Below are 14176 nucleotides of genomic sequence, written 5' to 3' on the forward strand. Positions count from 1 at the left end.
CGTATGAATGAAATCGGAGAATATACATGGATATAAAAAATAAAAAATTATTACACAATTGTAGAATAAAAAATAATCAAATATATATATAAGAAAATAATTATAATAAAAAAATTATTAATATATGTGATTTAAATATTTTTATGTATAATTAACATATATGTATGCATAAATAAAAAAATATTTAGAATTATTTAACAAAATTAATATATGTGTATACATAAATAAAAAATTTACTGTAATTTATGAAAATTACACCTACAATGACAATAAAGAATAAAAAATTATTAAATGAGTTATTTTGTGAAATTACATATTTGTAATATATAATGATAATAACTCGATTTCTATTTTTATGTATTAAGATTTGAGAACTCGATTTTATGTAATATATATATATATATATATATATATATATATATATATATATATATATATATATATATATATATTCTTTGCGAAAACATATGATAATATTATAGATATAGTATATCAATAAAATTAATTGATAAATATAATTGTTTATAGTATAATATTTTATTACAGTAACATATCTTTTTATATCTAATTTTTATATAGCAATAATATTATATATATTTATATATCTTTTTTTAGCTCTTTTTTAAAAATATTGACATATAATTAAAATAGATAATATATATATTGGACAAGTATCTTTATTTAATTAATAAAAAAGGTTAATAAAATATAATGGCATAATTTTCACCTAATTGTAACAAGTATCTTCTTTAAAAATATTGACTAATTATTACCGTGTATAATTAGTGAGGGCGTGTGTGTATGTCTATATATATGCAACAAGTTGTGAGGCCTTAGAATCAAATCCAACGCAATTCGCATCATTGTACTATCATTAACCTAAAAAATATAAATATTTTAGGTTACCAACAAAACCATACACATTAGCAAATGAAGTACTATTTTTTGTTTTAGCAAAAGAAAATGAACCGTGCTACGTTACCAACATGAAATCTGCCAGTGTCTGCCAATGTTTATTGGCTCGTTCACAAAGCCCACTTATTCAAAAATCCACATCCTAAATTAACCTAGGTTAATCCTAATGCCACTTGTTTACCCTTGTAACCCTACTTTACCCCTTCTTCACTTGTTCTTACCGTTGAGACACACCCTCACTCCCCATCTCCACTTGCAGCGCCGCATAGCACGGTGGATTGCCGTCTTCCCCAGTCGCCTTCGTCACCAGAGTCAACGCCGCCGGGAAACCAAACGCCGCCACTAACAAGAACGGTCCCACATCCGCCCAAGTGACCCCGGCTCGGCTGCATGTTGTCGTCGGATGCGCCTTGAAGACGCATTCACACGTGAAACCTTCATCACAACGCCGTCTAGTAGCTCCGCCACAAGACACGCTGCGGCTGGACTCTTCCGGCCTCGTGGAGACAATAGCATCCCCGCAACTCTTTGGCCACTACATCACCCTCCCAGCGTCGCTCCCTATCTCAAGTTCGAGCCCCCTCGCAGTGTGTCTTCCCTCCGACACCGGTGCAACAACAAGAGGTAAGTGGGTCTTGGGTTCATTTGTGAACATTACATTGGAGTTGAGATTTATTCATCAACGGTGCTGTGTCTATTGCATGTTTCATTTAGAAAAATAGAAATTGTGAATTAATAGTTTTTTGTTGATATGGTTCCCTGTGTTAATATGGTTTACTAGTCTTTATTTATAACTATGGTGAATTTCTTCTGTTGTTGATTTAGGAGTAAAGTAAGAACTTGTAAATGGTTGATTTGACATGAAATCCTGAGAGAAGGATTGTTCCAATTTTCTGGGAGATACATAGATGGAGAAAAAACAAAAGATTGTGCAGTATAGAGAAAGACTTGATAAGACTCTTGCCTCACCTGATCTTACAAATGATGAGATGATAAAAAAAACTTGTTGAAAGCCAACTTGTATGTTCTTCGGAACAAGAACTAGAATGTCATAACATTCTCTTGTGTACTTTGAATTCATTTAGGTAGAAATGGTACTAGCTTGGTGGAGCCATTATTTTTCGTTAAATTATTCTTTTATAGGTTCTTAAGATGCTTTGTTTGATTAATTAGCATACAAGTAGAAGTTGGTAGAAATGAAGACAATAGAGATATCTAATTTTCTTGATATGTTAAGGAGTGCTTCTTTAGAAGATATCTTTTTACTTTTGTTAAATACTTGTTTTGTTTTAACCAGTTAATACTTGGATGTGTCTTTCATGGATGTGTCTTCTATTAGATGCGTCTTTTGTTTAAAACTTATTTGGATGTGTTTTTAATGAATGTATCTTCTGTTGGAAGTGTTTTTAATAGATGTGTCTTCTGACTAAATGATTTTCACAAACAGGGGTGTGGGTGTGTCTTTAATAGATGTGTCTTTAATGAATGTGTCTACTATTAGATGTGTCTTTAATGGATGTGTATTTATTGAATGTGTCTTATATTTAAAATTTATTTAGGTGTGTCTTTAATGAATGTGTCTCCTGTTAAATGTGTCTTTAATGGATATGTCTTCTGTTTAAAATATTTTTGGAAGTGTCTTTAATGGATGTATCTTTTGTTATAAGATAGGAAAATTGTGGCTGCTCGCACTAAGTATGAGAAGTTGGAAGAGCACATGAAGGAAGCTATAACTAGTCTCTCAAGCAAGTCAGATAGAGGAACTGAAGTTCCATCTTAGGGAGTGTGATCAAGAGGTTGCTAGCATGAAGAGTGCTATGATCAAATAGTTTTTTGTTGGATTCTCAAGTTTTTTTAGATTAAGTGATTTATACTCTTAAAAGGATTTGTTAGATTCTTTTTTTAAACATCAAGAAACATAGTTTATTCATCCATGTAGACATATTCTCAAAAGTTTATATGAATGTGCACATTGCACATGATTTTTCCAAGCGCCTCAGTTTTCCTTTAAACATGTTTACATCAATGTAAGTTCAATTGTTTATTACGTCTGTTTGGTTATAGAGATCCTATAACTATAAATTGTCATCATGTTGAGATGTAATGAAAGAAATCATATTACTCATTCAACTTATCCTATAATTTGCATCATTGTAGAATTAGGAATTCATCATGACCAAAAGTAATGCAAAAACTTTATATTTTGTTAGGGGGATAAAACTACATCGTTTAAAAAATTGTTATATCATTAATATACAACTAGCTAAACAAAAAATAACTTTCTATCCGCTACACTTGGATCACGTCTTTAGGAGCTCCCCCCAATTGTGTAACCTTGTAATTTGTCACATTATCAAAAATGTCCTTAGACTTTACCTTCCTAAGACAAATATTGGTTCCGAATTGCGCTGCCATGCCCCAAGGAAGGCACCATCCATTGCAATGAAACATAGGAACTGTCCATAATACATCGGGAAGAGATCCATTCGAAATAGTAGAACTGTCACGAGCGAGTTCAAATATGCGCCTCTATGGCTATAAACTACTCCTTTAGGCCTTGATGTGGTTCCATAGGTGTAATTAACACTTATAGATCCATTTCACTCTTTGGCCTAACTATTTCAAATCCTTTTTCATCATTTGCTAGTAGCATCTCATACTCATAACTAATTGAAGAAGTGTCAATTGTTGAATCAGAATCAGAGTCAGCAACTAGGACTAGAATTGGCAATTTTGATGATGTTCTTTTGCATAGCAGGTCCAATGCGCTGTGCGCAACTTCGAGCAGTTGGTAGTCTACAAAGAGGATCTTAGCTTGTGAATACTCCAGCGGGACTGAAACCATGGATGCATCGAGGCGTGAATTCAAGGTGAAGATAATGGATCCAGCCATTGGGATTGCAAAATGCAGCTCATACTTCTGCTGGAACATTAGGTGATAATGTTGCAACAAAACAACATTGAATATATAATAGCATAATGATTGAATCCATTTACCTTAAAGAATTTAAGGATGCTTCTTAATATTTTTCTTAGTACAAGTTTCAAACACTTTTGATGTGTCTCACCCTATTTATACTCCAAAGAACCATAAACAAGTGATGTTCTCTCCCTGCAAAAACTTGCTACTCTCTCCAAGAACCTTATTGGGGTTAGAGGAACAAGATTTGTAGAACAGTAGAATAGACCCTCCATTGATTCCCATGATCCTTGATCCTTATGATCTTTGGAAAAGTTGTAAAATTTAAGTGATCTAAGAAGTTAATATGGGCATACTGTCTTACAAATTAGCTTACAAAAATCATATTAAAATATGAAACTGCAAACAAATAATTTGTTTTAATTTATAGCAAAACTAACAGGAAGAAAATTGAAATTTCAAAACATACAAAAATCGCAAAGCCAACTTAAAAAATCCAATAACGTAAAAAGAACACCTGCAACCCAATAAATAAAATAACTATTTACTTTGAACTGAAAGAAATAGAACTGAAAAATTACTGACATGAGGAACATAAAAATTGAAAGTTGAAACAGCACTGCAAAGAGGAAGTAGTTACCATGTTGGTGGGCGTGCGTTGTGGCGAGCAGGGTCGCAAGCGCGGTGGCAAGCAGGGAGGAGGCCATCAGGGAGCTGGGGTGGCGAGCATGCCTTCGATGAAAGGGCGGCGCGACGATGCTGCGGCAGTTGGGCCGCGGCGGGTGGAGGACTACAAGAGGAAGGACGCGCCCACTGAGGCACGGTTGAGGAGAGCGACGTGAGGACGGGAGGTGCGGCGCGATGGAGGACAGTGAGGCGAGGGAGAAAGAGGCGAGGCCGCGCTGAGTAAAGTGGCGTTCTCAACGAGACAACGTCGGCGCTGAGGAGGGAAGAAGAAGAAGAAGAAAGAGGCACAACGCAGAGAGGGTAAGGTTTAGGGATGGGTGGAAGCAAAATAAAATTAGGGTAAATTTTGAACAGAATTATTCAAATTCAAATTTTTTTAATTTTTTAATTATTTATTCAATAGTGTTATTTTTTTAATTATTAATTATTGTTGGTAATAGTTGGCAGACTTAAGTGTTGGTAACGTATACTTTTTCAAAGAAAATTACATTTATTGTATAACTATACGTCTTCCTGTAGTTTTGTCATCCAGGTTGCCACCCATACCCCACAATCATTATTGTGTTAAATAAAACATCATGAGAACCGTCTTTACAACTATAGATGCTACTGCTGGAAAGGAACTTAACTATAGATGCTACTGCTGGAAAGGAACTTAAGAAAGTCAGTAAAAAACTAAAAATACATAACTAATAAACTAACGTGTTGTCTGCTACGAAATTCTATAACAAATATTTACCTCAATGTGAAGGAGTCATAGCAAGATCAAGACAAGATCTCTAGCCTGCAAGAACATTTAAGAAAAAAGCCTTGATAATCTAATGCCAACCAAAACCAGGAAGCAAATAGTAGATATCAGAAAAGTTGTATACAGTAAGTAAAAGAGAACAGGACCTATTCATTATAGAGCTCAAAACCGGTAATGCTAAATTGGTACTGAGAAGTGGCACTTGAATCTGAGTTGGCTAAATTAAACAGTTCCTCAAATCAACAAGAGAGAGTTTGCTGTATGAGTTTTTACCAGTGATCAAATTGTTATGAAATATGTGTATTGTGACAATCCTGGAAATGAAGGTATATTAGAGAAAGGCACTTGTCTAAATTAGTGAACAGTATCAAGGAAAAAAACTATGAACACATGACAGATGAACATAAAATCGCACGGTAATTTTTCACTTACTTTTTACCCCAGAATATTATCATGGTAATAAATTTGAAGAAACCTAAGGCAAACTAATGGATCTTGTTGCTTAATTAGGCCATTATTTTATTACGATTCATGCATTACATACTTCCTTCTTCTATTGTTACTTAACCGAGTCAACCAAGTGCAAAACTATTTTGTGAAATAAGAAAATTTGTACATATTATAATACAACCTTCTAAGTGCACTGATATCACCAACTACCTTAGTGGAAATAAGCTATCAATTGAAGTATATCATACAAAAACAAACTGAAATCATAAAGCAATGTACAATATAAGTATGTATGTTGTGAGCAGGAAAGTTAGACCATACAAATGAGAAACATTAATCTTTAGTTAGTATTTGATGCTTGAACATTTGGTAATCCGATTGCATTATGTTTTAGTAACATAAGAAGAAAAAAACTCTCTTTGCATTTTTAATGTTAAAAGTTTACATATTCATATATTCTCTTAACTGTTACTTTTAACATTATCATATTTATTAATTTCTGAATTTGTTGTTATTTACTGACTTCCTTAAAGTTATATGAACCATTACGATTTTGAATGTTCATTTGCATTTAAAATTTTATTTTCCTTCTAATCGTTGGAGTCATCTTCTATCTATATTATAAAATTTAGAGATATGTGAAATGTGAATGAAAATAAGACTGGCTGTATTTTCCTTTTGTCAATTGGGGGTTTAGCTGCTTTTATTTGATCCAAATACTCGAATGGGGTATATGTTCAGTTTACAATTTTTTATTTTAATTCATTAAGAGAAAATAAGTTATCAGTTGAAGTATATTATGCAAAAATAGACTGAAATCATGAAGCAATGTACAATATAAAAATTGTAGAGATAAATATAATAGGGGGTGTTTGAGAAAGACAGCAACAAATTATAACCCCGATCATATGAAAACTGTAACATATACAAGTAGTGCATAGAACAAATTCAACTCTGATGATTTTTAGCAAAGAAAAAAAAATTAAATTCGATGATTATTCAGCAAGATAGCAACAAATTCAAGATTCAATCACTAACAAATTAATTGATTACCAATTCAACATATCATCTCAAAATATAGGGAGAAGGGAATCTGGGAAAGGGAGAACAGGAGAAGTGATGATGCATGGACTTACCAACGGTGACTCGGTGACGAAGAGGACCCAACCCCAGAAGAGGATGAGCGACGAAGCAAGTGACGACCCTACGACGGTCCACAATCCACGGCGACTCGCGACGGCGAGTACTTGGAACCAGAAGACGACGAGCGACGACGATCCGACAAGTTGCTTCTGTCGCCGGCGAGGAGGAGCCCATGGAAGGCCGCGAGGCGCCGGCGACGAGACGAGAAGAGCAACGAGACGCCGGTGAGTGTGAAGGAGTAGAGACTCTAGTGAGACCGAGAGAGATTCTAGTGACAGTGAGAGAGAAGAGAGAGTCTGAGTCTCAGAATTGGGAATGAGAGAGACGTTCGTTGAAAGTATGCTGGTAAAAAACTCAGAAAGATGAAGACATAAAGTTCTGTTCTTTTATTTTTTTCTCAGTTTTTCAGATGACATTTTTTTTTGTATGAAGAATTAGAGATAAAGATTGAGTGAGAACCCAGCAAACAAAGAACAAAGTGATTTTGTTTAGTATTTTTTAAATTTATTTAACTTTTTTGGTATGAATAATTGATTAGGATTTATGAAGAGACAAATAATTTTGTTAAATGTATTTTTGTTTTTGTTTTTTAAATTATTTAAATTTTAAAATTATAAAATTAAATAATTTAATTAATCTAAAAGAGTAATTTTTGTTTAACATATACAAAAAAAAAGTATTTAAGTCTTTTTATAAAATTAAACAAGTAAATATTTTTTTTTTATTTAATTAAAAGAGTGTTTTAGTAAAAGTGATGATATAAAATATATTTTAAAAAAAAATAAATGCTGACATGAAAAATAAATTTTATATAATTTATTTATTTATTTTTTTACCAAAATTATGAGACTCGAACCCGTAACCTCTTAATTGAGTATGGGGAGACTATGCCATTTGAGCTATTACTCATTGGCAAAATTTGAAAAGATAGGAGACTCGAACCCGCAACCTCTTAATTGAGTATGGGGAGTCTATGCCATTTGAGCTATTACTCATTGACTAAAATTTGGAAAGATAGAAGACTCGAACCCGCAGCCTCTTAATTGAGTATGGGAAGTCTATGCCATTTGAGCTATTACTCATTGACAAATTTTATATAATTTATTGTTATTTATCTATATTTTAAACGTATCGATACTATAAATTTATCATGGTATCATAATAAACACCGTAAAATAAAGATGAAATTAGGCAGCAATACCTAACATCACACAACCAACGCTTATGACAAATCCAATTTATTACAACAGTCCCAACATATATCCTTTTATGGTTCACAGATCCAACACATTCTGTCCCAACATCATGATGATGATCATCCCTGTCCTTGGATTATTCTCAATCCTAAAGCACGACCCCCATCTTACAATCCCCACCACCATCAACCCCTGCAACCTCAATCTCACCCCCACAATAAGTCTACAACCCCCATCCTGATTAGTGATGCTTCGTTTTCGAATTTGGATTCGACCGTGACATTGTCACTGGGAAGAAAATGATCTGACTCCTTCGCCTGACAACTCGAGTTAAACATGCACGAAGGAGTTCATCGGAGTAAGAATATTAGACGATGTATCATTTTTAACACATCCCAAAACTCAATAAAAGATAATTGCATTCATTATTCGTGTTAAATAATTATATACCAGATTTAGAATCGAAAAAAATTAATTTTAATAGTGTTATTTTAATTTTAATTTAGTTCTTAGAGTTTAATTTTAGTTTGTTATTTTATTTTATTAGATTTAAATTTAAATTTGAATATTCTAATTTTAAAGAGATATAATTTTAAATTTTAAATATATGAGAAAAAATACTTGAGACGTAATTTAAAAATGATTATTACAATTATTTTATTAATTTTTTTATAGATAATGACGGATTAAAGTATGAATTATGGTTGATATCTAGTTGCACTGCTTGTATTTGTATTTGTCTAAATTTTATCACACCAATACATACAAATTTATTATCATACTGAACGAAACATATTAGTATTTCTTTGTTTATCTATCTATCTATTTATCAAACTTCTGTGTACAGTGGTACACTTTTTATTTTTTTTAAACATGAAATAATATTCTTACTCAGGGAATTTTTGGACATTAAAGGTTTTTTTGAATCATTGTGGTTCTGGTATGAATCTGAGGTTTTGTTTAATTGTTCATAGGGTCTTAACAAGAGAATTCTTATCAATACTAATAATAAAGAAGACGGCACTAAAAAAGTCGCATTCTACAAAAAAATCAAAGAAAAAATGAAGTATTATTATTAATATTATTATTATTATTATTATTATTATTATTATTATAACACTCAGATTTTTAAAAATTAAATAATTAGTTATTTATGAGTTATTATATTATATTAAAATTTAATTTTTAAAAAAATTATTTTTTAATAAAAATAATTAAATAAAATTTTATAATTATTAAAATTTAATTTAATTATAATTTATTCAATTAATTTAAATTATTTATTAAAAATTATTTTGATAAACAAAATTTAAATTAATTATTATTATCATTATTACTATTACAATTATATTACCATTATTATTAATACCATACTATTATTATTAATATTATCCTTATTTCCATTCATTTGGTGGTTTACCAGTTTCCTTAAGGAAACAAAAAGAAGTTAAGAAAAGCCAACACATGGCTTATGCATGCATGTATGTATATATATAAAACCAATGATATTCCTTCCATGACACCTAACCCTTTTATTTTGAAAACTTTAATATTAATCCATTCTTTCTTTCCATCACCAAAGCGATTTAAGAAAGAAAGAAAGAAAGAGAACCCGAGAGAGAGAAAAGAACATAATTCTATGGATGCTATGAATTTCCGGCTTAGATTTTTTAAGATTTGTAACTTCAATAAAAAATTTAATTCGATAAAAGTGTTTGTATCATCTTTTTTTATATATTAACATTATTTTTGTCCGATAAAAGTTGATGGTGACGTAACTCTTCTTCCCCTTGAATTCAGCCAATTGAAATTCTAGAAGACACGGACAATTTACGACACTTTTTTTTTCAGCAGCTCGGTCAGAAAGTTTCTCTGAAACTTTCGTTGATTTTGATTTCATACAAAGATAGAGGGTTTGTTTTTAAAATAAAATATTTTAATTTAAAAATACTTAAAAAACTTATTGAATAATTACAAATAATTTACGAGAATCTAGTATTACTAATTGATGTGAATTTGTTGAATTGTGGTTGTGAATAATGTTTAATTGGTATTGTTTGTTAAACTGATGAGATACGGATTGAATTTGGATTGAGGCTGTGAATTTTGCTGGAATTTCTAGTCATGTTAATTTCTTAGTTTGATTGATGATTTGAGTTTCGTTTGATAATAGTAAGTATTGCAATAATTTGGGAATTATTGAGAGAATGAAGGAGCCCGTAAAGGTGGTAAATTCGAATGTTAAGGGAGGTCCTGTCCAAATTTTTATAAAGATATACAAAGGGTTATTTTGATTTGAAAATCTAATTTATAAGCTTATTTTGAGAAATGTTTCTATGATGAGAAAAGAATATATATGTTTATATATTTACACATATTGAGAAAACGGTTTTATATTGAAAGGTTTGATTTATATTTTTAAAGTAAGGAATGACCTGGATTTAAAACTGTTGGAAAGAGTTTGAGAAAGCGTTGGTTGATTTATTGGTAATAAATGGGGAGTTAAAAATAATTTGATATTGAAACTAGTTAGCTTTCAGATTTATAAATGCTTTGATAATGGATATAATTTGTTGGATTTATCAATGATTTTTGAGAATTAAAAATGATTTGGTATGGATCCTGGAAGGGTGGCATAGTCTAAATTTTAGAGGAAATACTACCGAATTTTTATAAAACTAAGACTTTATTTAAAGTGTTATTTAAAAACAAATCTGATTTAAGAATATTGTTTGATTTCGATTTATTACAAAAAGAGTTTTGTTTTCAATCGATTTATTAAGAAAAGTATAATGTTTTAAACTCAATCTTTTGAAAAGGGATTTTACTTTAAGTTTTGTTTTGATTTTGGTTTGATAAGAAAGAAAAGAAGAAGAACGAAAAGTAAAGGAAAGAGAGATAATTAAAGAAATCTCTGCCATAAGAGAGCAAAGAACAAAGATTAAAGAAATATATGAATTAACGGGAATTTTGCCACAGGAGAGCAGAGAACAAAGATTAAAGAAATATATGAATTAACGGAATGTCTGCCACAGGAGAGCAGATGCGACTTTGTTTGGGCCTTAGTGCCAAATGTAAAGTGGGGACGCCCACACACTGAGAACTGTTTTTCAGATGTACGCTTATTGATTTGGAAAGTCACACTGTATGCAGCTTAGCCGTACGACTTATAAGCACACTATATGCATCTGGAAAGCCATATCTGGGACTTGTGCCCGGGGTAATGTCGGGAGCGGATAGGCAACCGACACATGGGCTCATGACTTGCGTTAGGGATAGACATGCATCATGTTGGTTACACATTTGCATTTGATTGTGCTTGCTTGTCTTATTTCTTTGTGATTGTGCTGTTTGTCTTGTTGTGATTTGCTTGTATATTGAATTGAATCTCTTACTTGTACTATTTATTTGTAAATGTATTAAAGTGATTACTTGACATTTAACTGAGGATTAACTATGTGGCTGAGAGACGGATAATGTGACTAGTTTTATATTTAAAATTTATTTTGAGTTTAGAGATTTTAAGAAGAGGTAATTGGTTAGCTAAAGTAGAACCAAGAGTATTTTCAAAGGGTTTGATAAAAATATAGTTTTATTGAGTAAAGTTAATTATTTGCACTTTATTTCATTATTTTTATGGCATTTCCATTCCCTACTGAGAACGTGTGGTTTGTTCTCACTCCAAAATCTTCCACCCTTTCAGTGACACAGGTTCGAGAATTCAGTTTGAAGCTGCGAACAGTTATTAATTTTATTTGAGTTAAGTTATGTGTTGAGTTGCTTTCATAGAATTTCCTCCTCTTTGTTATTAAGATTTTATTTTTATACAGAGGGCTAGAGATTGTATTTGAATTTCTTTTAATTTCTTTTGTGCAATATTTATTATTATTAATAATTATGTAATTATTATTATTATTTGAAGATATTTGATATGTGATGTTAATTACTAAAAAATATTTTCTGGTATTTTCTTAAAAATTGAAACGCGAAACTGAACTAAAGACTCAATATTAAAAAAGTAAATACAAAAAATAGGTTAGTAACGCCTCACTTTTGGTACGATCATCATGACGTGCTAAAAGTTAAGGTGTTACAATTATTATAAGATGTTTAGTCATTTTTGTATCATTTTTTTATGTCTTCATTCTTGTATCATTTATAATAAGTATATATGTATTTGTTGGGTTCAAAACATATTTGAATGTAGTAATTTGTTAATTAAATAAATTAAGGTTTTAGATTTGTAATTTTTTAAAAATTTTTTATGTCATTTACTAATAATTTTTGGGCAATTTCTAAATAAATGATGTGTTTATTATGAGTGAAGTGAATTGATTTTGTAATATTCAACTAATATATAAAAGATTTAGCTATTTTTGTATCATTTGTAATAAATTAATATGTTTTTTGAATATAAAATATATTTAAATATATTTTATTAGTTGAGTGAGTACGTGACTTTTCAAAAAAAATTTGTATCATTCACTGGAATTTTTAATATCATTCATAAAAAACATTTGTACCATTCATAAAAAATTGTGTCATTCTCAATTAAATAATAGAATTTTATTATTATTAAACTAATTTATAATATTTAACTAACAAGAAAAAGGTGGTGATAATGATAGTAGTAGTAATGGTGGTGGTGATAATAAACAAAAATTAAATAAAAAAAAGAAAGAGGAAAAAAAGATAATAGAAGTAATAACGATCACAACAACAAAAAAAAATAATATAACAACAACACACTTACACACATATAAAAAAAATGCATAATAACTTAATTATACTTGATTAAAAAATTATTTAGTTATCTACTTTTTTTTTATAAATTAAAGTATTGAATCTTTCAAACATCAAACTAACTCATGCTTACTATTTTAAAAACTATTTTAAATAACTATATTTGTAGCTGCTTTGCGTTATAATAGGTATCACTTCAACTCTTCATAATTTTAATATTTTATACAATTGTATATATTACTGTAACATAGTTGCAAATTTGCAAATGTGATTGATTGCAAATTTGCAACTACAAATTTATATAAATATCTTAATCATATCTCATACATTTATTTGTTCTAAATAATTAAATTTTCTGTTACTAAACCTATATATTCAATAAAGAGAAATACTGAACACTCAATAGAATTTATTATTTTTATTAATATTTTTAATTATTAATTTAATTTTTTTAATTTAAAAAAAATCCACTTTTCTCTTTTACGAGATACTAAAATGATACTCCTTTTCTTTTTATTTTATAAATGTACATTCGCCTCCTTTCTAACTTTTAAAAAACCTCATCTTTAATTCATTTTAAATTTTTTGTGTTAACTAATATTAATTTTATCAATTTTTTAAGAAAAAATAAATTATTTTTTTAAAATATACCCATTAACACAATTTTTATTTTTTATCATTAAATTTTACTTACTAAAATATCCTTTAATAAATTATTCTTTTATTGATTAAATTGTATTTTTACCAAAATATTTTCAAAAAAATTAATAATTAAATTATTTTTTTCTAAGATACCTATCCTTTAATAATTTTTTAATTATTAAATTGTGATTTTACTAAAATTTTTGTGAACAATTATTTTTATATTTACTATTAATTTTTTTATATCAATATATATTATTTTAACATTAAATAAAAAAATCTTACCACTATTAATATGTATAACAATTAATATATATTGATATTGAAAAATAATCTTACTAAAATTTTTTATTTAATGTTAAAATAATATATATAGATATAAAAATATTAATAGTAAAATATAAAAAAATTATTAACGAAAATTTTGAAAAAATTATAATATAATAATTAAAAAATTATTGAAAGGTATTTTAGAAAAAAATAATATAATTATTAAATTTTTTTAAAAATATAATTTAATCAATAAAAAAATAATTTATTAAAGAATATTTTGATAAGCAAAATTTAATGATAAAAAATAAAATTTTTGTTAATGAATTTTTTTTAAAAAATAATAAAGTTAACATTAGTTAACACAAAAAATTTAAAATTGATTAAAGAGAAAGTTTTTTAAAAGTTAGAAAGGAGAGAATGCACATTTATAAAATAGAAAGAAGGTAAGTGTCATTGTAG

General features: G+C 29.1%; 1 pseudogene; it reads right to left on the reverse strand.

Moving 5' to 3' along the window:
• Positions 1-3204: 3204 nt before the first annotated feature.
• Positions 3205-4110, reverse strand: LOC140181263 (probable CoA ligase CCL13; annotated as a pseudogene).
• Positions 4111-14176: the final 10066 nt, after the last annotated feature.

The sequence above is a fragment of the Arachis hypogaea genome, chromosome 18 (genome assembly GCF_003086295.3).
Source record: "Arachis hypogaea cultivar Tifrunner chromosome 18, arahy.Tifrunner.gnm2.J5K5, whole genome shotgun sequence".
In the NCBI taxonomy this organism is placed as follows: domain Eukaryota; kingdom Viridiplantae; phylum Streptophyta; class Magnoliopsida; order Fabales; family Fabaceae; genus Arachis; species Arachis hypogaea.